Here is a 24,509-nt window from a genome sequence, read left to right as displayed (position 1 = left end):
GTGGAAGAGGTATATGTTTGGACAGTGTGGTGAAGTGCTGTGTGGGTGGGTGACTTCACACCAGGTTCTGTTTAATTTTGGCAGGGACGACAAATGCGGAGCATGTTCCGGGAGAGTAGCAGGAGGCCAAGTATTGTTGTTATCTTTAGGAGGGAGAGAGGAGAACATCTTAGTTGTGGCTCCTCAATTACTCCCCTGCCCCTTCATAGAAGTTGAAAGTAGGGGAACATAATTGGGGAGCCATCATTGTAAAATTATAATTATGAGTAAAAGGTTTTTCATCTCATGGTTCCAAGTGGCATCATAGTCAACTCAAGCTTTGTTCTCATCTATTCAATGCCACTCAGAACCCCCTGTGGGGACCATTATGTGCTGTCACCCATCTATGATGTCATATGTTATCATTATTAGTGTCTAACTGCATACAACAACAGAGCTATAGATCTAGCCTCCCTAGTCCATCCTGATTAGCCAGTAGAAATGCTGTGTGTAGCATCTGTGTACAACCTGTTTTGTCTACAATGCACTGTCTATCCATCTGTGTATAATCTGTTGTGTCCAAAGAGCTGTTGTTAGACACCTGGCAGTATGTTGTGTCTAGCCACTTGTGTCTAACCGGTTGTGCCCAACATGTTGTTTCTAGCCATACACTCAGGTACCTAATATAATATTTTGTGCTCAGCATGCTGTGTCTAGCCATCTGTTTGTGTCTAACCTGTTGTGCTAAACACGCTGTTTCTAACCATTTGTGTCTGCTTTGTTGTGTCCAGCATGCCATATGTAATCCACTGTACACAACCTCCAGGATTTAATCTGTTCTGTCTGTATTGCTGTGTCCAATCAGATGTGTCTGGTTACTTTTCTCTAATCTGCTGCTGCCCTGACTTACCTGCTGGGTCTACCCTACGAATGGTGTGTCTGACCAATGATGCTCAATCAAGTGAGTTGTATGCTGTGCCAAACTTGCTGTGGAACCTGCAGGTCTCACCTGCTATACCTAATCTGTAGTGGTATCATTCTGCGCAGCACTTTTACTCTGGACAAGACTCCTGTGCGCAGGATGAGGTCATATCTTCCAAGGCGTGTCAATAAATATGTGTTGATCTCTACAGGAAAAAGTTGAAATTCATTATTTCATAATGAATTATAACATAGATATTTTATACTGAACAAAGGCATGGTTACATGAAGCCTTGGGGATAGACTGAGACCATATATAATAGACCATATAGAAGTGGAGGGTCAGGGGACTGGCAATGGTTTGTAAAGAATCCTTGTGTATTGCCGGCATGCTCCTTTACTGGCCGGGGATCTCATACTATTATTGTACTTTGCACCTTGTCTCGTGGATTTTCTAGTGTGATTTCTCTGGGTTACAGTAATAAATTAATTTGTCTTTAGGGCTCTCGTCTTTAAAGAATTAGTGAATCTGTGTTTTGTGCCCTCATCTTTAATGCTAAAAAATGTTGACACCTCCAACCTACTTCCTATCGCCATCTAACTTTCTTGTTTGGGGACTTCAGTATCTCAGCTAGAGACATTAAGGGCCTGATTTAGAACTTGGTGGACGGGTTATTCCGTTATTCCGTCACACCGGTGACGGATATCCCATCCGCTAAAATCTAAATCCCATGGGATAGAATGGGATTTAGAGTTTGGGAGACAGGATATCTGCCACCGTTGGGATGGAGTAACCTGCCAGCCGAGTTCTAAATCAGGCCCTAGGTCTCAATGACAGCTGGGTCACCACTCATTTGTCAACGTCATCCGGGAGGTCATACATTAGATCTAATCTTTCCCTCCTGCAATAACATCCACTGAAAGTATTCATTGCCCATTGTATGGGTTGGTCATAAGGCGATGAAATTTAGTTAGGAGATGAAAGAGCAGGTTACTCATAACTCATTTACCCAGACTCTCTACGAGCGGAACCCCGAACAAGATCACAGCAGACAAGCTTGATCAAATACTAAAGCCCATATTTATACTTTTTTAGGGCCGCTTTTTGACGCAAAAATGGTGCAAACTTTCACAATACAATTGTATTTTGCAAGTTTGCGCCGCTTTTCCGTCAAAAAATGACGCAAATGCGGCACCAAGAAAAGTATAAATATGGGCCTAAGGCCATCTGCCGAACTCAAACTGCCCAGTAACCTCCTGTGCGGTCAGAACACTACCGGCCCTATTTGGAGCTCACCACAGGGCCGGCGGACAGAAACAGCGTTTCCACCCATAGGCCCTGCAGTGAACAGGGCCTTAACATTGCAGCCGGCTCGTAATCGAGCCAGCGGCAATGTGGTGGTGCGGCGGGTGCAGCAGCACCGGTTGCGCATTCCACTGCCTGTAATTCGGGCAGTGGAATGCGCAACAGGGCTGTCATGGGAGCCCCTGCACTGCCCATGCTGTGCATGGGCAGTGCAGGGGCCTCCCGATGCCCCCATTCCGCCAGCCTTTCCATGGCGGTGGTAGCACCATGAAAAGACTGGTGGTATGAGGACTCCTAATCTGGAGGGCAGCGCTGCCCTTGTGGATTACAGCTGCCGTGACCGCCAGGTCGTAATGTGACGGCCGGACCGCCACAACCGGGGCGGTCTGACCACCACCGTGGGTCTGTCGGTCTCAAGACCGCCAGACTCATAATGAGGGCCAAAGTCTGTTGTTGGCATTTAATGGGCAATTTGCATTCACAATATCAGTCCTGGATCTCTAATTAATTAGATGATCTTGCCACAGTGACAAATATCCAAATTTCCCTCACTGATTTCGATCTTTTGCTCCAAATAAAATTAGATCACGGATCTCTTGAATTAAATCTGGATTCCCCCATGCAATCTGGCCTGGTGCAGGTTTTACATTTGGCCTGAGATAGCTTCCTTTCTATCTTCCCCTCGATGTACAGTGCCTCTAAGTTCCCCAGGAATGGAAGCAAGCGGTGGTTGCACCTTTAACAAAGAAATCAACATCAGACCCCAGGGGCATATTTATCATACTTTCACACAGCGCAACGCAGCAAACCACCTTGCTGCGCTGCAATGCGTGAATGGGCAGGAATGCATCAAATTTAACATCATGCCGCTTATTCCTGTCATTTCCTTGCACTACCACACTTTTAGCCGCTTAGCACCAACACAGGTACCCGTGCACCATGGTGCAAAGGTGCCTGCATTGTACATGTTCTTTGCAGCAGACATATTAACCCTCTGCTCTACCTTAGATGAGTCAAAACTGCCACTAGACAAAACTCTGATCTCTGTCCAGCAGATATATTGATCACCCGAGTTATCTTGGCATTTTAATTGTTGCCTGAAAACTGCTGGATATACTAGGAACTCTGCAGTGCTTTTAAGACTGCAGCACTGCTACAAAAACCTCTCTACCCCAGCCCCCAGTAACAAAAGCGGCCCCTCCCTTCCAGTGTCCCCAGGAAATGCCTGATGCTGGAATGGCCAGTGCAGCCTTGGAAACAGTAATTCAAGCTATTACTCTATCTAGGCCGGGCTACTGCAACTCCTTACTTTTGCAGATTCAAAATACCAGTTGGCCAAAATAAAGTTGATACTAAGCCTTGTAGCATGGGTTTAAGAGTCCATGCATCGTTCACTGTGCCTTACAACAGCAAGGTCCTGCGTACCAACACGTAAATAACAAGCATTGATAAAGCCAATAGGTTTCGCCTTGTTTTTCTTTTGCATTCTATTTTACTATCTAACTGCATTATAAATATTAGAAAAAGGTTTTAATAATGTTTGTTTTAAATCTGACAAACCATTAATAGCTGTTTATGTTGTGATGTATGTTGAAATAATATCCCAGGGTTCCAAGCTCGTAATATGTATCTTATTTAATATAGCATTGTATTAGAGTACAGTAATGTGTAGTTAGTAGAGTGCCACTGATTCATTCACCATTCAAATCATCCGTCTTTTAACTGCAAGGTAGCCATAATTGTGGCTGCCTTTTTAATACTAAAATGTAGCAATATTTACTTTTTTGAGGAAGTATGACAACTTTTGGCCCCGGTGCCACTGGACCTGCTGCATCATTCAAATTATGACCTTAGTGCCTGCACGATAACTGCCCTTGTGACTGTCTGTTTAGTAGTAAAACTTTGTGATAATTTGTGTTTAGTGAGGTTCCTCAAGCTTTTGGCCACAGTGCCACTGCACCTGCTGCACCATCCAAATCATGACACTAATCCCTGCAAGGTAACTGCACTTGTGCCTGCCTGTTTACAAGTAAAATATAACAATATTTGGTGTTTAGATGAAATCTGACAGCTTTTGGGCCTGGTGCCACTGCACCTGCTGCACCATTCAAATCATGACTCTAGTGTCTGCAAGATAACTGCACTCCTGACTGTCTGATCAGTTGTAAAATATAGCACTGTTCAGTGTTTCGTGGGGTGCCTGGAGATTTTGGTCCCAGTGCCACTGTACCTGCTGCACCATTGAAATCATGACCCTAGTGCCTGATAGATAACTACACTTGTGACTGCTCGTTCAGTGGTAACATATAGCAATAATTTGTGTTTAGTGGGTCCTTAGAGCTTTTAGCCCCTGTGCCACTGCACCTGCTGCACCATTCAAATCATGCCCTTTTTAACTGCAGTTGTGGCTGCCTGTTTAGCAGTAAAATATAGGAAACGTACGTGTTTAGAGGAGTTTTGTCAATTTTTTGGCCCAGTGCCACTGCACCTGCTGCACCACTCAAATAATTGCGCTAGTGCCTGCAAGATAACTGCACTTGTAACAGCCTGTTTAGTAGTAAAATATAGCAGTGAAAAAGTGAAGTGAGTTATGGGCACACTAGTCAAGAAAAATTCAACAAAAACTTGCAAATAAATGTCCAGTTGGTGTCTGTTGTGTATATTGTTTACTTGGTGCGAACGTCCTTGTTGGTATGAACTGTTTCTTCCTTGTTTTCCGGTTCCTAATTAGGTTGCTTTATGATATTTGTTAACCAGAACTCACTTCCTTCTCTCTTGTAAAGCGCACAGATGATTTTGGGGTAGGTTCGCGCTAAATGAAAACCGCAAAACTAAGCAACATAAATGTTGCTGCGAATGGGCTGTAACACATCAGTCAAAATTCACTTATTCTTTGCAAAGCACCGTTTTGCTTTCAGGGGCAGCAGAGCACCCGCGGGCTGTTGCGTGAACCACAGACACAGTGAATGAATCAGGGGAAACAGGAATCAGCCATAAAAGATTTTAAAAATAGTCACTGACAGCAATTGTTTACAGTATGTAAATTATTTATGAAATGAATGTGCCTGCTACTCTGCAGCATTCCCACGGCATGTGTAGTTATACACACCAGGTCAATTTTGGGAAGCCAGTGACCTTCGCCTTTGGACTTTTCTTGCCACAGAAATTGAAAATGAAAAGTATAACAGTTGACATAAGCAAGTCAATTCAAAGCGCCACGTCTGCCATGAGCGAGAGAGCGAAGGAGAGACACAAAAGGAAAAAGAAGTTCACTTGCAGTCAAACATATCGGCAAACGTGCAATTATCCTTGTAATAGGGTTGGTCCTCAAGGCGGTAACAAAACCGCCCCAATGTGGGACAAACGTAAAGCATTTACCAATGTCATCAAAGGATTTTTGAAAGGCAAACCCACGAACCAGTGATGGTGATGGGTGTGACGTGGGCATGGTTAAAAGCCTGCATCAATACCAACATGTCGGCAAAGCAACGCTTTTGTGCTGCTATGCTCGACCTCAAAAGAGTCCAGGGTGCCCTCCCTGCTTTTCAGCAGATTTCTTTTTTTACTTCATTCCTATGCAGCAGCGGTGCCTGTTTCTCCTTTGTCTGTACCTAGGCCCATATTTATACTCGGTTTGCGCTGAATTAGTGTCATTTTTTTTACGCTAATTCAGCACAAACCTAACTCTATATTTATACTTTGGCGCTAGACACGTCTAGCGCCAAAGTTATGGAGTTAACGTCGTTTTCTGGATGGGAAAGCCTACCTTGTGTCAATGAGATGCAAGGTAGGCGTTCCCGTCCAGAAAAGGCCGATATGGCCTTTGCGTCATATTTATCCCCGTGCTAAAATCCAGCACAGGGGGCCTTAAATAATGGGGCTAAGCTTGCTTAGCGCCATTATTTAACACCTGGATATGGGCAGGCGTAAGGGGACCTGTAGGCATATTTCCATGGTCAGAGACCATGGAAATTGCCCACAGGTGCCCTTCTCTGACCCCAGGGATACTCCCACCCACACCAGGAGGACACCCAAGGATGGGGGACCCATTCCAGGTAAGTATATATATATTTTTTTCTCCAACACCGCTCGGGCCCTGACTTTTCCCCTGGGCATGGCCATTGGGGTGGTGGGCATGGCTCCTGTCTATACTAAGATTAGGACCGTTTCAGAGATATCCTTGAAGGAGTATAAATCCATATTTTCTTTAGGACTTTTGGATGTGGAGCTGCGTGCGGAACAGGAAGGAACCTCATTTCCTTCAGACTGTTGATATTTTCGTGAAACATTTATTGAATTTATGGTTGAGAAATAACCTTGAAAGTATATCAGAACCAGAGAGCATGTACTAAGGAGTGAGATTATGCCTAAAAACATGTATGATTGATTACATGGATATTTTTATGATTCAGTTTGAAGAATGTAAGAGTCAAACTAAAACACAGATTTTGAGACATAAAAATATTTTGAAGGTGCATAATTTGCTGTAAATAATTTCAGATGGATCAATACATCAATAAGGTACTAAAGTAATTAATCTTGTTATTATATATACACTACGACCATGTAGACATCAATGACCAGCAGCGGTGAGTCAGAGTAGCAGTATCCCATCCCTGTCCCCGACTCTACTGCCAACCAACATAATATTGTAAATGGTCAGCTGCAGATGCAGGGAAGTGGGGAAAGGTTCAATTCATCTGCCCGATCTGAAATTTAGTGTTTGTGCATTCTATTATATGGCCATTCACAGACATCATATTATCAAATATGCCTCTAAGGGCCTCATTTGCAAGCCCCTAGTGCCAAGTGGCGCTGTGTCGCTGTGCCCTTTTCCATATTTACAGGAGGGCACTAAGACACTTTGCATGGCTTAATGCTGTCTTGTAAATGTGGGCCCCTGACACAGTTTTCTGTGTCAGAGGGGCGTGCAATGGGTGTTGCTGTGGGCATTCCATGGACTACCCGTTGCATTTCACAATGCCCCAGAATTATGAAAAAATGTAAACCTGAGGCAGTGCCAAAAACTAACACCACCTCTGGGGTGGGGTTAGAGTGGCATAACAAGGAGAAATACTTTTATTTCTCTCTGTTTTTGCCTTTCCTATGTGTGCTGCATTCTGCCATTAATGATTGTTTATGTCCAGGAAGGTGCCCCTTCCTGCACATAAACAGTCATTAAATAATGACGATTTGCAACTTCTATGTAAATCGCCATTATTGATTGTTTATATGCAGGTAGGTACCCCTTCCTGCACATAAGCAATCATTAAATAATGATGAGTTGCCACTTCTATGTGTGCTGCATTCTGCAGCACACATAGAAGTAACAAATCGCCATTATTGATTGTTTAGGTGCAGGAAGAGACACTTTCCTACACATAAACAATCACTCCTTGCAACGCAGGCACCCTTGAACTACAGAGCAAGGCAGCTGCATTGGTGCTGGGCAGCTAATTTTAGAGCCAGTGCTAGGGGATACACAGGGGTGCGCTGTATTGTTGTAAATACGGCGCATCACTGTCTTTTTTAAATGTCGGAGCGCAGTGCTGCCAAATTTGGCTAAGATCCGTGCTCCGACATTTTCTTGTAAGTGAGGCCCTTTGAGTTTTCTCTTTCTCTTTGGGCTGAATCTATTCAGAACATAAGGGTAAACCTTGTCTGGTTTTCTTTTTTTTGTCTATTTTAGAGGATTGCCTTTAGTCCTTTTTGCCTGAGGGAAGCTGAGCTAATTATGCTCCATCCACACTTTTGTTTAGAGGTTTCTTCGATATTATTCCGATTTTTCTCTACCTCTTTGGATAGTCAAAGGATCACTTAGATGTCATCTGCATAGCTAAGGAACCAGATCAGGAAGGAGGTTCATGTAGTTATTGAACAACATTTGACACTAAAAAGAAGATATACACAATCCCTCTTACCTGTTGCTCGAGGAAGATGAAAATCTTATTCCAATTGTATATGCTACACCTGCCACCTTTTCTGTCAATCTTAGCAGAATTTGGTGGTCGGGGGGTTTTGAATGTGGGCAATAAATGTGGAAGTGTTTGATATATGAAACTAGTTTTTTTCAGCATGTTAGGTAGATGTGTTTGCACATCAAGCAGTACTGCGTCAGTGCCCCTTAAGGTTGGAATCCTAATTTTCAGTCACCCATCAGAAGACCTCTCTCTAGGTGTTCTTGGAAAGATTGGTGCTGGCTATGTTCAATTATCTGCAGTGAAAATGGCACATTAGCTATAGGTCCAAACTATTGCTTCCTGCAGAGGAAACACCTAGGCCTTGCTTGCCTCTTCCGAAATCACCCCTGTGCTGAGAAACTCAGGGCACGTTTCCACATTACCCTTTGTCAGTCCTCAAGGGCGATGATCACTCGGAGATGATGTTGTTAAGAGAAGGTCCTCCTTAATATCAATATAACCTCCTCCAAGGTGACCATCCCGGGCTCATGGGTGGATCATGACTTTCCTCATTTCGCTGAATTTTTATATAACTTGTTATGTAACTTTTATGTCCGAAAGACTTTTCTGGGGACACCCTCGGCTTCTGTAAGCTTTTTTGAAAATAACTTTTTGTGTCTATTATTTCCTTTGCCATATTTTGATTTTTTTTTCAGAGGGACTCAGTTGCTATGTCTTCTGATCAGCTCTTTGCTCTGTTTCCTTTAGATTTTGGTGTACAGTTACATTGACTGTGCGTGTGTGTTTGGTGTGTATGATAAGCATTCAAATCAAACCAAATCAAACAATATTTCGATAGCGCGGCTAATCACCTGTGGGGTCTCAAGACGCTGTTTAGGGGTGTGCTACTCAATCAAAAAGCCAGGTGTTGATGTCTTTCCTGAACTGCTTCAGTGATGGGGTCTGAGTTTTGCGGCAGACTTGATTGACGATCACAGAACAACGTGCTTTAAAGTACTTACAGTTCAACAGCGAAAAGTAAAAATCTGATGTATGTAGCAAGGCACAGCGCAGCACTATTATGAGAGACTTACTGATACCATAAATTATGAGTATTTCGGCTAGAGACTTTACTGCCTCTTATGCTGCACAACTGCAGCAGGTGTTCAACAGTTTCAGTATGTCACCACCCTGCGGTGAGATGGTGAAATTGCAGTTTATTATTTGTGCTTTCAGAATGATGGTGCTGCTTTGGGGACAGGGCAGGTGGGCGGGTGAAAGGCAGAGTCTCCTGTCTAAGAACGTAGCTTTCGGGCGAAGCTTCCATCGGTGCAGCAGTTGCACTGGTACCCAGAGGCCTGAGGGGCCCATTGAACCCTGGTTATTGTTATTATATAACTCAAACAGCAGCCAGTGGGTCATTCCCTTCCTTGCACTTTGGCCTGGGCCACATTGTCCACACTACTGGGAGCACTTCAGATTAACAGAGACTGAATGGTGGTGAGAAGTGCTGGTGAATTTCTAGGCGAAACTCATCACCCGTTTCCGTCTTGGAGATATCGGTCAGAAAAACGTGGTGATGAGTTGTTGGTCACCTCATGCAAAATAGCATTTTGTCATTTCACACCATCCAACTCCGGAAATAAATTTGATGAAATGCATTTGCGGCCCCAGGTGTAATCTGGCGCCATCTGCTGCCCTAATGTGGTAGCACCATAAGGCAGCTATCCATGTTCGCTTTTTGGTAGTACCGTGATTACATTTGTGAATTCTTTATTCTGCCCCATCCATTAATGTCAGTAGGTTTGTGTGGTCATCCTATGACCCCTCCACACCCTTAGTTTGACCCCTGCTCCTACCTGCACTAGTCACAATAGTTCTAAACTCTTTCATGGTTAGGTTCCTTCTGTATAAATATTAATATATCATATCTGCAGGTTGGCGCTTTTCATCCATGGTAATTTTTAGGTCAGTTAATGCAATATCTCTTGAAAACGCTGAGCAGGGCAGTCATAGAATCTGATGTTATGTATGTCCTGAAATAATAGAAAGAACAAGCCTGCCTTTATTTATTTATTTATTTTTGCTCTAATAAATATTTTGGGGTGTTTTTTAGGTCAAGTTATGCAACCTCGCAGGAAAGGTCTGCTGAGCAGTGCAGTTTGGGAATCTGATGCCATTATGCATGGACAGAAATGCTCAAAGGGAAGCACGATTGTAAGGTCTACTCAACGTTCAGTTAGCTCCTGCTGCCTCCTAGCGGCCGAATGTATCAATGCGCGAGGAAAAAATAATTTTCTCTGCTTGTTTGATTGATCAATCTAAATAGAGGTTTAATCAAGCAGCAGGTGCATGCCTGTCAGGTCCAGACATTTTGAAAACAAAGTATCGGCGCTTCCCAGACAGGCTGTATTTTTTTCGTGAACATACTGTTTTTTTTTGTTTTTTTTTAAAGTCAAGTACTGTGAGGAGAGGAATACCTGCGCCTTTTTTCCCATTCCAAACACTTGCTGCCAAGTTTGATGCGCCGCTGGCTTTTTTCTGCGGCCCGCCTGTCACACGGAATGCACTGCACCCAGAACATCATGTCGACAAGTAAATGGCAGGCCCGGCGGCCAGCGCGCGGCAGGTGTGCGTGTTCGATACCCGTACGGAGGAGGGGTAGGATGCTGAGAGGGTAGGGTCGTCCCGGGACAAACACATACATACATCATCAAAAACAAATTAAAAGAAAATTGTATATACTGTAAATTTGGAAGATGCGCGCGTGGCACACGGCCAGAAAAATGTCCTGCCATATGCTGGAGTGTGGAATACGTGCTTAGGCGAACGGTGGGGGCTAATGAACTTCAATGAGAAATTCTCACGCTCACAGTTACATACGGAAAAATGCTGGAAACTGCGATTTTACTTTTCACCGAGCCCCTTGCGATTAAAGGCAAGGGAGTAACCGGAAAATTAAATTCCACCCTACTTGAACCATAAAGCCCATCTCTAATCACACAGCAAACCAGACCCTCCTTAAAAGAGTTCCCTTCATACATACATCCATGCATCTTTTCATCCTCTCATCTACTAATTTCCATCTATTCATTCATCCACCTGTTCTTCCCTTCACCTTTTCATCTACACATCCATCCATACTTCCGTCAATCCACCCACCCTGTTACCTTTTCATACATATATCCTGTGTTTCATCCATCCACTCATCGAAATATTTATTAATTGATGCATCCATCCTCCCACCCATCTTTCACTATCCCTTCATCCATCATTTCACTCATCTGCCAATCCTTCAATTCGTTCACCCTTTCACAAGTAGCAACACTTTCACCTCTTCTATCCATCCTTCCATCTATTCTTGATTTCAACCTTCAATCTTTTCACTAGGCCTGAATGCAGTTCGCGGAGTTGCGCTACGCGGGGCTCCGCGAAGTGCCCAAAAATCTCCGCCGTGCTACACGGAGTTCCACAAGCGGCGGTGTGCGTTAGGTTGCGCCGTTCACGTTGATTTTTAGCTCCAGGTGTTTGTCCTGCGCTGAAAAATCAGCATGAACGGCTCCCTACGCAGCACAAGAGGGTGCTGCTTTTTTTCTGCCGCTCGAGTTGATTTTCTAATCGAATGGCAGCTTCCTTGACACGAACAGAAGGTTTCTCGACGCGAGTGGTTGCGTTAAGAAACCTTGCCGGGAGGTGGTCTTGAGTAAGAATTTCCTTGCTTGTGCTTGCCAACTCACTGTTGACGAGCGCGAGTGAGGAAAAAACTCTGCTCTGCTCCACTACACAGAGTATTTCGGAACCCCGCACTCGGCATAGAGTTCACTGCCCACCCCTACTTTTCACCCCTCCACTTCGTCATCCTTCCACCCTTCAAATATAACTTTCTCCTTCTCTTCCGTGTTTCCTTTCACGTTTCCATTCCTTCCTTTTACCGTTCCTTACTCCTGCCATTCTTTACCTCTACCTACCCATCTTTTTTATCCATACTTTAATTCTCTTACCTTTTTCTCTCAAACCTACTTTCTCAATATGAACCCCATTCTTTTTTCCCCTATTCTCATTCTTCTTTTTTGTTTCCTTCACAGAGCAGCAGCCAAATGCCACATCCCTCACTCCTGGTTTCCCTAACATTGACATTTACGAACAGGCCCACAAAGAACAAGTTAATGTTCTAGTGGGACGCAGTGCACCAGTCCGCTGAGCCAGGAGCCAGCCCCTCTTAAGCTGCTAGAGTGTTGGGGTGGTCCCTACGCCACTAATTACAAGCATTGTCAAAATCAAACTTAATTCCCCCTTCCTCGCTCCCCGCCTCTGGAACAAGTATCTGTAATAAATAAATTCATATTTTATTTCATGGCTTTGCAGAGCACCTCCCCGCAGAGTATTGGGGCACAGGATGCATTCTGCTGCACCCTTCATCCGTTTAGTGCCAGAACTTGCAGAGATCTCTCCAATGATGTCAGTAGTGATGTGAAATGTAATTTTGAATGTGATACAACGAATACTGTCAATTCTGGTGTCATCTGCATATGTAAGCAGTGGCGGCTCGTGACATTTGAAAGTGGTGGGGCGTAAAAGTTCATGATGAGTGACCTGTCACGAGCAAGCGATCCCAACTGTCATAAGTGAGGTCGGAGGGGAGGGGGGCGGGGGTTGCAAATGATGCAGCTGTTGTTCATGAAGTAATGGTGGTGGTGGCCCTTGGAGACCACTGCTATCTCTGCTTTCCTCTAACTAGAAATACATTTGGGAATCTTGAGTAAAACTGGTACCAGCTTTCCATATGTGAAAATGGTTTTGCTCTGTCACCAATAAACCGGGGATGGATGAGTGTAATAACGCACGCACGAATCGGGCTTCTGCAGTGGGAATAATGCATGGCTCTTTACTTCACCCTTATGCTGCTTTCCTCACAGTGGTTTGTATCTGAGGTTTCTCATCCTTGCTTTAAGTTTTACGGCATGGACCAGGGGTGAAGGAGTAAAATCCTTTAGAAGCTAGAAAAGATGAGACATTTCGAGGTAATAATAGAAGTATTTTCTTTATCTCTTTTGCAATCGACTGTGTGCACTAAACACAGACACACATTTATTGCCACCATGTAATTTTAGGTCAAATTACACGATCTTAATACAGTCTGACATAAATGAGCAAGAAAAGATTGTTTAACCTCTCACAGGCTGAATTCTAGAATAATTATCCGTAATAAAAACAGTTGGTCCATTCTCACGAAGACCTATTTATTATGACTGTGCGTCACCGTGCAGATGCAATCCCTTGCATTCTGGTTAAAGATAAACTTGTTCGTTTATTGCTAGTGGTATGAAAAAACAGAATGACACAGCACGCACACCCTCTACGTCCCTACTGGCATTTAAAGCAGTGCTAGGGAGCGCTGGTGGTGAACTCACACCGCAGGCCCTCTGGGGCCATCCATAAAGATGGTGGAAGGTGCAGTGGGCAAGCTCTAAGTGAGCCCCTCGCCAGGTCTCATGCCAATGAGCAACACAGACCGAGTCTTGGCCCCTACTTCGTTCCCAACCACAGTCATAATACTTTGTTGTCTCTTGAAATATAATGCTCTTGTCTTGTTGGTACATTCATATTTGATGCGTGTTCAGGCTGAGCCAAGCTTACGAAACTTGTTCTCGCCCCAGAGAAATTCTTACATTATGGCACAGGAGGGTCCTTGTTTAAGATGACATAAAGATATTCAATTATCATCTCTGAGCAGCTCCATCAAGTCAACCAGCTGAAAAGCTCCTTCATTAAAATATAAAAAATGTTGCCATCATAATGTTTCTTAAACTCTTCACGCTCAGCTGCCGGCATGCGGTTGAAAATCTTCAGAGAAATCATCATGGACGTCAATTTACCGGAATGCCAGGGGTAGGGGAAGTGACATCACGCGCCCTTTGACCTCCACTTTCACTCGCGCACACAGTCTCGACCTGCATGTGTTCTTTGACCAGACCCAATTCGAGGCATGGTGGACAGTAAACACATTATCCCTGCCACGGACATTGCAACCTACTGGAGGGTGACTGTATTTTGAAATTACTGAAATTTATTAAAGCTCTATGCAGGAGACCCAAGTAAACCGAGATGCAACAGACTACGTGGAACATCACACACAGACATTAACCGTGGTGATGGGGCTCCTAGGGCCTCACTAACACACCCTGGTTAACCATGCCATGGCCGCAGTGGGCGGAGAAGTGGAGAGTCATCATGGAATGGTCAAGTCTGTTCACAAGGAAGCTGTGCGACCCAAGGTGGACATGGCCACACAGAGGAGGACCCCGCAGACAGAGACCCCGAGGGCAGGGAAAGTCCGTTGGACCGCCTCTTGTGGCATCTTATAGACCCCTGTATACAGAGACAAACTTAAACAATCTTCGAGAGGAATGAGGCCCGAGTAATTACCGGTGAATACGAATATTTCACACATCTACCACCTTTTTTCAGTCGTGGGGGGCGCATGCAGGAGGGGAACACATTACATTTGAAAAAATATTTTTAAAAAACACTTACCTCGCTCCTGGACATGCCTTCCCGCTCCTCCGTCTCGTTGCAGACACAGGCTCCCAGCCTGCCCTGCGGCCAATCCTGCCACTCCTTAGAGCAGCGTCAGGACTGGCTAGGAGCGCATAGCCCGGGGGCTCCCAGGCAGACTGGGAGCCTGTGCAGGCTCTCTCCAGCCCAGCAACCTTGTTGCTGGGCTGGAGAGACCCTTCTGCACATGTGTGTTAGGCCAGGCCGAGATGGCTGGCCAAACATACATGCGCAGTGAGGGGGAGTGCTGAGTACTCCCCCTCATTGCTCGTCACCCCCGTGGGCCCGCCCCTTTTCCCCCAAAAAGATAATAAACACAGTTTATGCTAGGAAAATTGGTAAGGAATGCACGCTAGGGAGACTGGCAGGTCCTTTCCCTTTTCCCCCTTCAAATGATTTTGTCTGTTCCCCGTTAGGGGTAGTACCCAAAAAAGATCCAGGTCAGTTCAGGTTGATTCATAACCTTTCAGCTCCACGGGGTGCCTCGGTGAATGAGGCTATTGACCCGGTCCTTTTTTCAGTTCGCTATGCTACAGTCGACCAGGCTCTTGAGAAGCTGAGGGTGCTGGGGCGTGGTACACTGTTAGAGAAAACGGATATTGAGGCAGCTTTCCGGCTTCTGCCAGTCCACCCTGAAGATTACCATCTCCTGGGATTTTAATTTAATGGGGACTATTTCTATGATAAGTGTGTACCCATGGGGTGCAGTGTGTCCTGCAGTTATTTCGAATAGTTTATTTCTGCTTTACAGTGGATATTCAATTGGCGTACCGGCCATGTAAATGTGATCCACTATTTGGATGATTTTCTAGTTTTGGGCCTCCCTCGGTCTGGAAAATGCCTCTGGGCCCTGAAGGCCCTAACAGCCATGTTCAAAGAGTTTGGGGTCCCAATAGCACCTGATAAAACGGAAGGCCCCACCACTTGCATTACTTTTCTGGGCATTGAGATTGACTCTGTGGCGGGGGAGTGTTGCCTTCATCTAGAAAAACTTCAGGCTTTTAAGGGGTCCATCAGAACTGTCCTGTCCTATAATAAAGTCACACTTCACCAATTGCAGGTTCTAGTGGGGCAATTGAATTTCGCCCTGAGGATCATCCCTATGGCCCGACCTTTTTCCAGATCCATAGCTAAGTCCATGGCAGGTTTGACCGAAAAACACCACCACACCAGACTGTCTGCAAAAGTCAAGGAAGATTTGAAGGTCTGGGATGCTTTCCTGCAGGACTTTAATGGGGCGGTGATTTGGCCTCATCCCCCAGTAGATAGCCCCTCCTTCGGCCTGTTCACAGACGCTGCAGGCAGCGTGGGGTTCGGAGCTATTCTGGGTTCCGCTTGGTGCAGGGCGGATTGGCCAACCGAATGGGTTAACTTAGGACTCACCAAAAATATTGCCTTTTTAGAACTATTTCCCATCATTGTCACGGTATCTGTCTGGGGTGACATATTAAAGGACAAGTCAGTAGTATTTTGGTCGGACAATATGGCTGTCGTGGAGTCTATCATTAGACAAAAAGCTAGTTGTAGATGGGTACTTAGACTACTTAAGCATTTGGTGTTACAGTGTTTGAAACTCAACATCACATTCTGGGCAAAACATGTTCCAGGGGTGAATAACAATGCGGCTGATGCCTTGTCTCGATCATTGATGCAGGATTTTCAGAGGTTCCACCCACAGGCGTCGGAGAGGATGACAGAGTTTCCAACATCACTGTGGAAGATTGGTGTCCCGCACTGTCAGCCCTAGTAGTGACATCATTGGCACATGCACAAGGGGGGCATACGAAAGGGCCTTCTTGCATTATAGACGGTTCTTCAAATCCTTGAACACATTAGATTGTTTTTCTGCTGAAGCCATCTGTGCCTTTTTGCAACATTTAAAGAGCAATGGTAAACCAGTGTCTTGCGCCAAAGCCAACTTGTCAGTCATCAGTTTTTTCACCAAGCTCAGGGGGGCAAGACGCACAACTCAATTAATTTGTTATTAAGCAGGCGCTAGTGGGTTGGTCTAGAACGGACGGTCCCAGGTCAGACACCAGGCGGCCCATAACCCCTCAATTATTAGAAAAATTGTTGGGTGCAGTCACCTTAGTTACATCTTCATCTTTTGAGGCTACCTTATTTACAGCGGCCTTTTCTGTGGCCTTTTATGGGGCTTTCCGCATTGGGGAAGTGATAGGTGCTTCCAAGGTCGACCACGCGAGGAGTCTCCAGAAGGCCGATGTGATAATCGCTAAAAACTCTACAACTATACAGCTGCTAGAGTCCAAAACAGATCAGTTAGGTAAGGGTGTGCGGAACTGGCTTCGGGCAGCGCATGGGTCAATTATCTGTCCTGTGGCCAATCTATCTGCTTACTTGACTGTACGCCCTCTAGAGAAATCCACTGCGCTATTCATACATGAAAATGGGGACTGCCTATTGCGTTACCAATTTGCCGAGGTGTTGAAGATTACACTACTGGCAGCGGGGGTAGAACCTCGGGGTTACTCCCCCCATTCATTAAGGATTGGTGCGGCTACCTTGGCAGGAGGGGCAGGCTTGCCCATCTCAGAGGTGAAATCCATTGGAAGGTGGGCATCCAACTGTTACAAACGTTCCATTAGGCCAGAATTGGTCTAATCAGTGGTTATCTGTTATGTCTTCAAATTAATTATCAATTCTCACGCATTTTTCCTTTATTACAGTAAATGGCTCCTCGTGTGGTTTGGGTCTTGGGGAATTCATTCGTTTGTCGGGCGGCATACCGGTTGCAGCAGCTCCGTAAACCGAATCCGGCGGCAAGCTTAGACGTGGCCTTCAGGTGGTGCGGGGTTGGCGGCAAAGGAATTAAACAGCTGCAACAGCTAGTAGCACTGGCTCGTGGAAGTGCGGGGCTCTAGTCCCCGGACCTCATCATCATTCACCTTGTGGGCAACGACCTGGTGCACTTGGGGCGGAAGGCCCTCAGGGAGACCATATTTCTAGAAATTACGAAGCTAGCTAAACAATTCCCAAACGCAGCCATCGCCTGGTCTCACCTGGTGCCACGGACAAAATGGGGCCCAGGAATAAAACCACAGACAATCAATGTGTCAGTTAGGAGACTTAGGCCCGTATTTATACTTTTTTTAGCGCCGCATTTGCGCCGCTTTTTGACGCAAAACGGCGCAAACCTACAAAATACAATGGTATTTTGCAAGTTTGCGCCGTTTTTGCGTCAAAAAACGACGCACATGCGGCGCTAAAAAAGTATAAATACGGGCCTTAATGCGGAGATGGCAAAGCTCTGCCCTGACCCAGGCCGATTGTGGAACATCCCTCATAGACAATTAAAAGGACCGGAAATGTTTCACAGGGACTTGGTTCACTTGTCTGACGCCGGTACTGACCAATTTATGGGTGATATGTGGTTCTTCGCTAGGAGTTTGTTTTCTGGTGGGGAGGGCAAAGGACCTTTGGAGCACTTGTCACTCTTGTGGTGGGAGAAGAGGGACTAAAATAACCTGAAGCAACAGAGGGGACCCCAAGGGTGGGGCCCCGGTATAACAACAGAGATAGGATCCTGAAGTCCTGGACCAACCTGCGGATGTACACACCAGATTGGGGTAGGGAGCCCAGATCACTGGGGTGGTCACGGGGCTCATGCCCTGGGCCGCCCTGGTACACCCCTTGGCTGATTGGTGTTTGGAGAGGGGGCGGAACCCTGAGCATGTGGGCAAGGAACAGAGGAAGCAGGGGTACCGCCCCCCATAGGGATACAGATCAGTCCCTGTGTGGTCCAAAGGAGGTTCAGGACAGGAAGGGATCCTGTCAAAAATGATTTATGGTTACAAATGTAAAAAATACGTATATCAGTAGATATACATTTTGGATTTGCAGTGAAACATTCAATAGAGTGATTTGCATAAAATGATTAATGTATTTGATTTTAATGAAAGTATATAAAATAAATACTTCTTCCAACGAAATGATTGTCCTGTCGGTTGGTGTATGACTGGTGTTGGGGTAAGGGCCTGCTGGCGGCTTCCGAGTCCTATGTTTGGAGGCCATTTCTGTTTTCTCAGGAGAATAAATTGCAGTAGATGCACTGCAGTAATTGAAGAGCAGAGAAGGGCACGACTAATCCACTGCTGTCCCCTGCCCAACATGGGCAGGATGGGAGCCTTAGCATAGTCATTGTGCCTCAATCCCACCGCCATCGCAGCAGAGGAGTTGTTACAGGTGAATGTGAGCAGTTCTTTAACAGCAGGACCATTAGCTCATGGATGGTGGACATGGGTTGACCAAGCACGGTGGGAGTGTGTCTGCCAGTGAGTGACAATTACCACATATAAGATAAGCCAACACATGTCGTCATTACCAGGACTGCCACACACCGTCTTTTCCCCTTCACCTGTTCATGTGCTAATGCATTCACCTAGCGATCCATCAACCCATCCATGCACTCACTCACTCAATCACCATCCAATCATCCATTTGTGTACTCATTGTTCCATCAATGGACTCATTCACTCTTCCATTCACTGCCTCTGCTCCAGACTCTGACTTTTCTCCAGGACTGCTTACCCACATTATTCTTGCCACCAAACACTCTACTTCATCTATTCATGCAGATTATCAATTAATCCAGCTAGACATCCATTAACCCATTCACTCATCCATGCACTGACACTTCAGTCCATGCATTTGATAACTCACACATCCACTTCCCACATTCCACGCAATTCTGCTCCCACACTGCCCTCCTCACGATCACCCTTGATAGAGCGTTCCGACCTAATAAATTACCTGTATTTGGACGCTCTTGGGTCGATGAATCTTTTGACCAAGTGGGGCTCTCTTCACCCGAGATTAGTCAATTTAATCAAATCAATAATCAATAACGAACATAAGCAATGCCCTGATCAACATAACACTTCACAATTAATCCAGAAAACATTTCGGTGAACCATGACCTTTCGGCCATGAATAACCACACCAGTTCATTCAAAGTTAATGAATTTTTTTCCCTATATTAACAAAGCTAGCACGATATAAATATGTCTCAACACCAAATGATATATGTAAATGAACATTAATAGCTGTCCATAACGGCGAAAAAGATGCAATCTATGCAGTATTTGAATAACAATGCATTCGATAATAGCAACGCAAACCACTAAAACTATAATCTGTAATGGGCTAATTGCATACATTAGTCAGCATAACAAGGTCTCAAATCGCATCGTGCAACAAATGAATCCTCATCTAACCTCAAATTAGCATCTGCATGTGGGACTTCATGCAAAAACAATTTAGCAACATTGATTTGGAAAACTCCTAACTAGGGCTCTTATCAAAATCAGCAGTTGGTTACCTAAAAAGAAACACAATGCAATTGTACATTTTCCTTTCATATTTACCAAATTCAATCAGCATTCAAGGAAGTCTTCGTCCCACAGGTACCGGTTTCGATCAGCATGGGACGGGGGCAAAGGGGCAGGGTGGACGGGGCAATTACCTCACAGTGGCAAGATAAAAGGACAAAACTACTACTTTATGCAAAGGGGCAGGTCAAAGTTAAAGTCTCTAGAGTGAGAATTACTTAAAGTCTCTTTCTCTCGATTAGAGAAAGCATCAAAGTCTCATTCAAAATGGCGTCGAACATCAATTGGCATCGTAGAAGATGGCAAAATGACGAGGTCGGCAAGATGGGCCATAATGGCTGCAATGTCCTGCAAAATGGCGGGTAATGGCTAATAGCTCATGGCTAATGGCTAAAAGGCTGCTTTCTTCTTGTGCACCAGGTTTTTATAATCAACAGTTCAAATCCAGTAGGGTCTTCCATTGGAGGGTTCATAGGTTGGCTTCAAATTGTCCAATCAAAAACAACAATTCACAAGCTTCTACCTAGTCATACATTATCCTTGGAGTCGGGAACGTAAGTTGCAACATATTTTACCAATTAACTCACTTTCAGAGCTTCCATTGTCTGCACCTGCAGATTGACCTTGGAGCAAAGAAGAAGATGCCAGGCTGGCACGAAACTTTAGAGATAAGCATGTGAACCGATCTCACTGGAAAAGTACAGCTTCAAGCAGAAATACACGTTTATTAGCACATTAGAAAAACACGAGCATCTAAACCGTGAGACAAGGCAACTAGGCCGAAGCCTCCACTAAAGTTATGCTAAGTTAAAACATTTCAAACAAGCAAATCATGGCACACGTTTACGGTTATGTCAGATTAGTACAATTCTAATACATCACGTTATATAAAGCACGCTTCTAAATGTTGGCGAACTACTCTGAGGGCACATTTGTCCCCGTACAATCTTTATTAGTTCGGTTAAAGTCACACTTGATTATTGCAGCACTACGTTTATGCGCTAATAAATGTAAAACCTTCATTTCTGCGTCATCACCCTCTCCAGAGCCCCACACTTCCCTTTTAATTTTACACAGATGTTTCCCCCACGCTGCCTGTCCACACACACACACACACACACGCACAGATATTGTTTCTTCATACTGTTCATTTGCTCACCCATTCATCTAACCATCTATTCATGCACTCAATCACTACCCATCAACCGATTCTTTCAACACTGAATCATTGTCACATTCATCATGTCCCACAGTGACACAACCTTTCACAATCAACCAATGGAGACGCTCTTTGCCTTAAAAGCCATACCTATTGGCTTTGCAGTTCTTGTTAATGACTACTTTTTGTAGCTCTCTGGCTAAACCCACACTCGGATGAAGTTTGGAGTGAAGCAGCAAGGACATACTGGAATTAGAGCATTTTTCATGTAGATGATATCTTGCAAATATATCTGTGCGTTAATGTCCCTAGGAAAGAGAAAGATTCGGGGAAGGCAACAAGTGGCATCACTCAAAGAGATGGTTGGTGACCAGGTCTCATAATCCACCCTCCGTATTGCAATTTAGCCCCTACCCCTACCAGGTACCGGTTGCAAGTGACCTCAGACAAAGGTTGTCACCTTTTCATAAAAAATACCAGCCATTTCTACATTTCTGGAGGCTGTGGAAGGTGAAGGAGATTGTTCTTAAGTGACCGTTTGTAAAAAAAAAAAAAAAATGTGTACTGTTTTTCAATGTGGCAATCCGTCTTTGCAATCAATTATGAGTAGATTAGACTGCGCTAAAACGAGTTTTCATCTGGTATATGCTGCTTTCAGTTTTTATTTCAAAGGTTTTTTATATGAATTCTGCCAATGAAGCTGCACCCGCCCCCAAGGGTAGGTGGTAGGCCCCAAGGCACGGAGGAATTTGTTGCCACGCCGGGAGAGCATTGATAGAGCGTTCCGTCCTAATAAATTACCTGTATTTGGACGCTCTTGGGTCGATGAATCTTTTGACCAAGTGGGGCTCTCTTCACCCGAGATTAGTCAATTTAATCAAATCAATAATCAATAACGAACATAAGCAATGCCCTGATCAACATAACACTTCACAATTAATCCAGAAAACATTTCGGCGAACCATGACCTTTCGGCCATGAATAACCACACCAGTTCATTCAAAGTTAATTAATTTATTTCCCTATATTAACAAAGCTAGCACGATATAAATGTGTCTCAACACCAATTGATATATGTAAATGAACATTAATAGCTGTCCATAACGGCGAAAAAGATGCAATCTATGCAGCATTTGAATAACAATGCATTCGATAATAGCAACGCAAACAACTAAAACTATAATCTGTAATGGGCTAATTGCATACATTAGTCAGCATAACAAGGTCTCAAATTGCATCGTGCAACAAATGAATCCTCATCTAACCTCAAATTAGCATCTGCATGTGGGATTTCATGCAAAAAAACAATTTAGCAGCATTGATTTGGAAAACTCCTAACTAGGGCTCTTATCAAAAATCAGCAGTTGGTTACCTAAAAAGAAACACAATGCAATTGTACATTTTCCTTTCATATTTACCAAATTCAATCAGCATTCAAGGAAGTCTTCGTCTCACAGGTACCGGTTTCGATCAGCATGGGACGGGGGCAAAGGGGGCAGGGTGGACGGGGCAATTGCCTCACAGCGGCAAGATAAAAGGACAAAACTACTACTTTATGCAAAGGGGCAAATCAAAGTTAAAGTCTCTAGAGCGAGAATTACTTAAAGTCTCTTTCTCTCGATTAGAGAAAGCATCAAAGTCTCATTCAAAATGGCGTCGAACATCAATTGGCATCGTAGAAGGTGGCAAAATGACGAGGTCGGCAAGATGGGCCATAATGGCTGCAATGGGCAATAATGTCCTCAATGGGTGCAATGGGTAATGGCCGCTTTCTTCTTGTGCACCAGGTTTAAATAATCAACAGTTCAAATCCAGTAGGGTCTTCCATTGGAGGGTTCATAGGTTGGCTTCAAATTGTCCAATCAAAAACAACAATTCACAAGCTTCTACCTAGGCATACATTATCCTTGGAGTCGGGAACGTAAGTTGCAACATATTTTACCAATTAACTCACTTTCAGAGCTTCCATTGTCTGCACCTGCAGATTGACCTTGGAGCAAAGAAGAAGATGCCAGGCTGGCACGAAACCTTAAAGATAAGCATGTGAACCGATCTCACTGGAAAAGTACAGCTTCAAGCAAGAATACACGTTTTATTAGCACATTAGAAAAACACGAGCATCTAAACCGTGAGACAAGGCAACTAGGCCGAAGCCTCCACTAAAGTTATGCTAAGTTAAAACATTTCAAACAAGCAAATCATGGCACACGTTTACGGTTATGTCAGATTAGTACAATTCTAATACATCACGTTATATAAAGCACGCTTATAAATGTTGGCGAACTACTCTGAGGGCACATTTGTCCCCGTACAATCTTTATTAGTTCGGTTAAAGTCACTCTTGATTATTGCAGCACTACGTTTTATGCACTAATAAATGTAAAACCTTCATTTCTGCGTCATCAGCATCACAACTGCTCCTCCATCCTTGCGCTGAGGCCTCGGGCTCCTTGCACGAAGCATGGAAGGAACCATTGAAAATAAGACGCGGGGTTACCCGGAAATGACGCCATGGGTTTGAAAGTAGGAATTGTTAAACTGTAAGGCAGCGGATTTGAGGCCTCAAGAGCGTACATTTGTCAGGTGTGAGGGGAAACCCTTTAACAACATCTACACAGTTCCTTTTTTGGCACAGTCGAAGCGGGCACCATCGCCGTTTCGGATGCCTTAATCTAATTTAAAAATGCCCAATATACGTCATCAGGCTCTGAGATGGAGACAGCAGAGGCTGAATCATGAGAATCTGGCAGCAATTCGGCTGTAGGCTTTGAAAACACCTCATCATCCACACCTGAGAGACCACAATAGCTCTCGAAGCTCAGGGATTAAAGAGCAAATCCATTCATCACCGCTCAATTAAACATGACAGAAGTCAAACATTCCTTCAAGATAACCAATGGCAGGCCGCTGCCATGGGAGATGTTTGCTCATAAAACCCTCCGTGTGATTACAACAGGATGTGTCAGGAACAAAGTACCATTAACTGGAAATACCGCATTGGGTTTGAAGGTTTGCTCTACTTTCAAGTGCGCTTGCAAACATTGCCTCATCTGCGCCAACAACCACTGGCAAAGCCAAGAGTTCTAGTTTTGTATAAAGAATGTAGGCCTGCGTTGTACAAGCATGATTTAGTGTGAGCTCATAGACATCTATATCCAGTGTCAGTTGGAACTTGTATTTGCTTTTAATATGTCAAAGTTGAAAAGGTCTCCCAATAAGAAAATGAAGGTCCACTCCAGCTTTCCATTAAAATATATTGGACTGGTTGGATGAGTAACAAGCATTGGCAAAATCAAAATGTCTCGCCTGTGTGAGGTATTGGCTTTTTGATTGTGTTAGCC

This window comes from Pleurodeles waltl, chromosome 4_2 (assembly GCF_031143425.1).
Source record: "Pleurodeles waltl isolate 20211129_DDA chromosome 4_2, aPleWal1.hap1.20221129, whole genome shotgun sequence".
Classification (NCBI taxonomy): domain Eukaryota; kingdom Metazoa; phylum Chordata; class Amphibia; order Caudata; family Salamandridae; genus Pleurodeles; species Pleurodeles waltl.
This window is presented reverse-complemented; position numbering follows the sequence as displayed.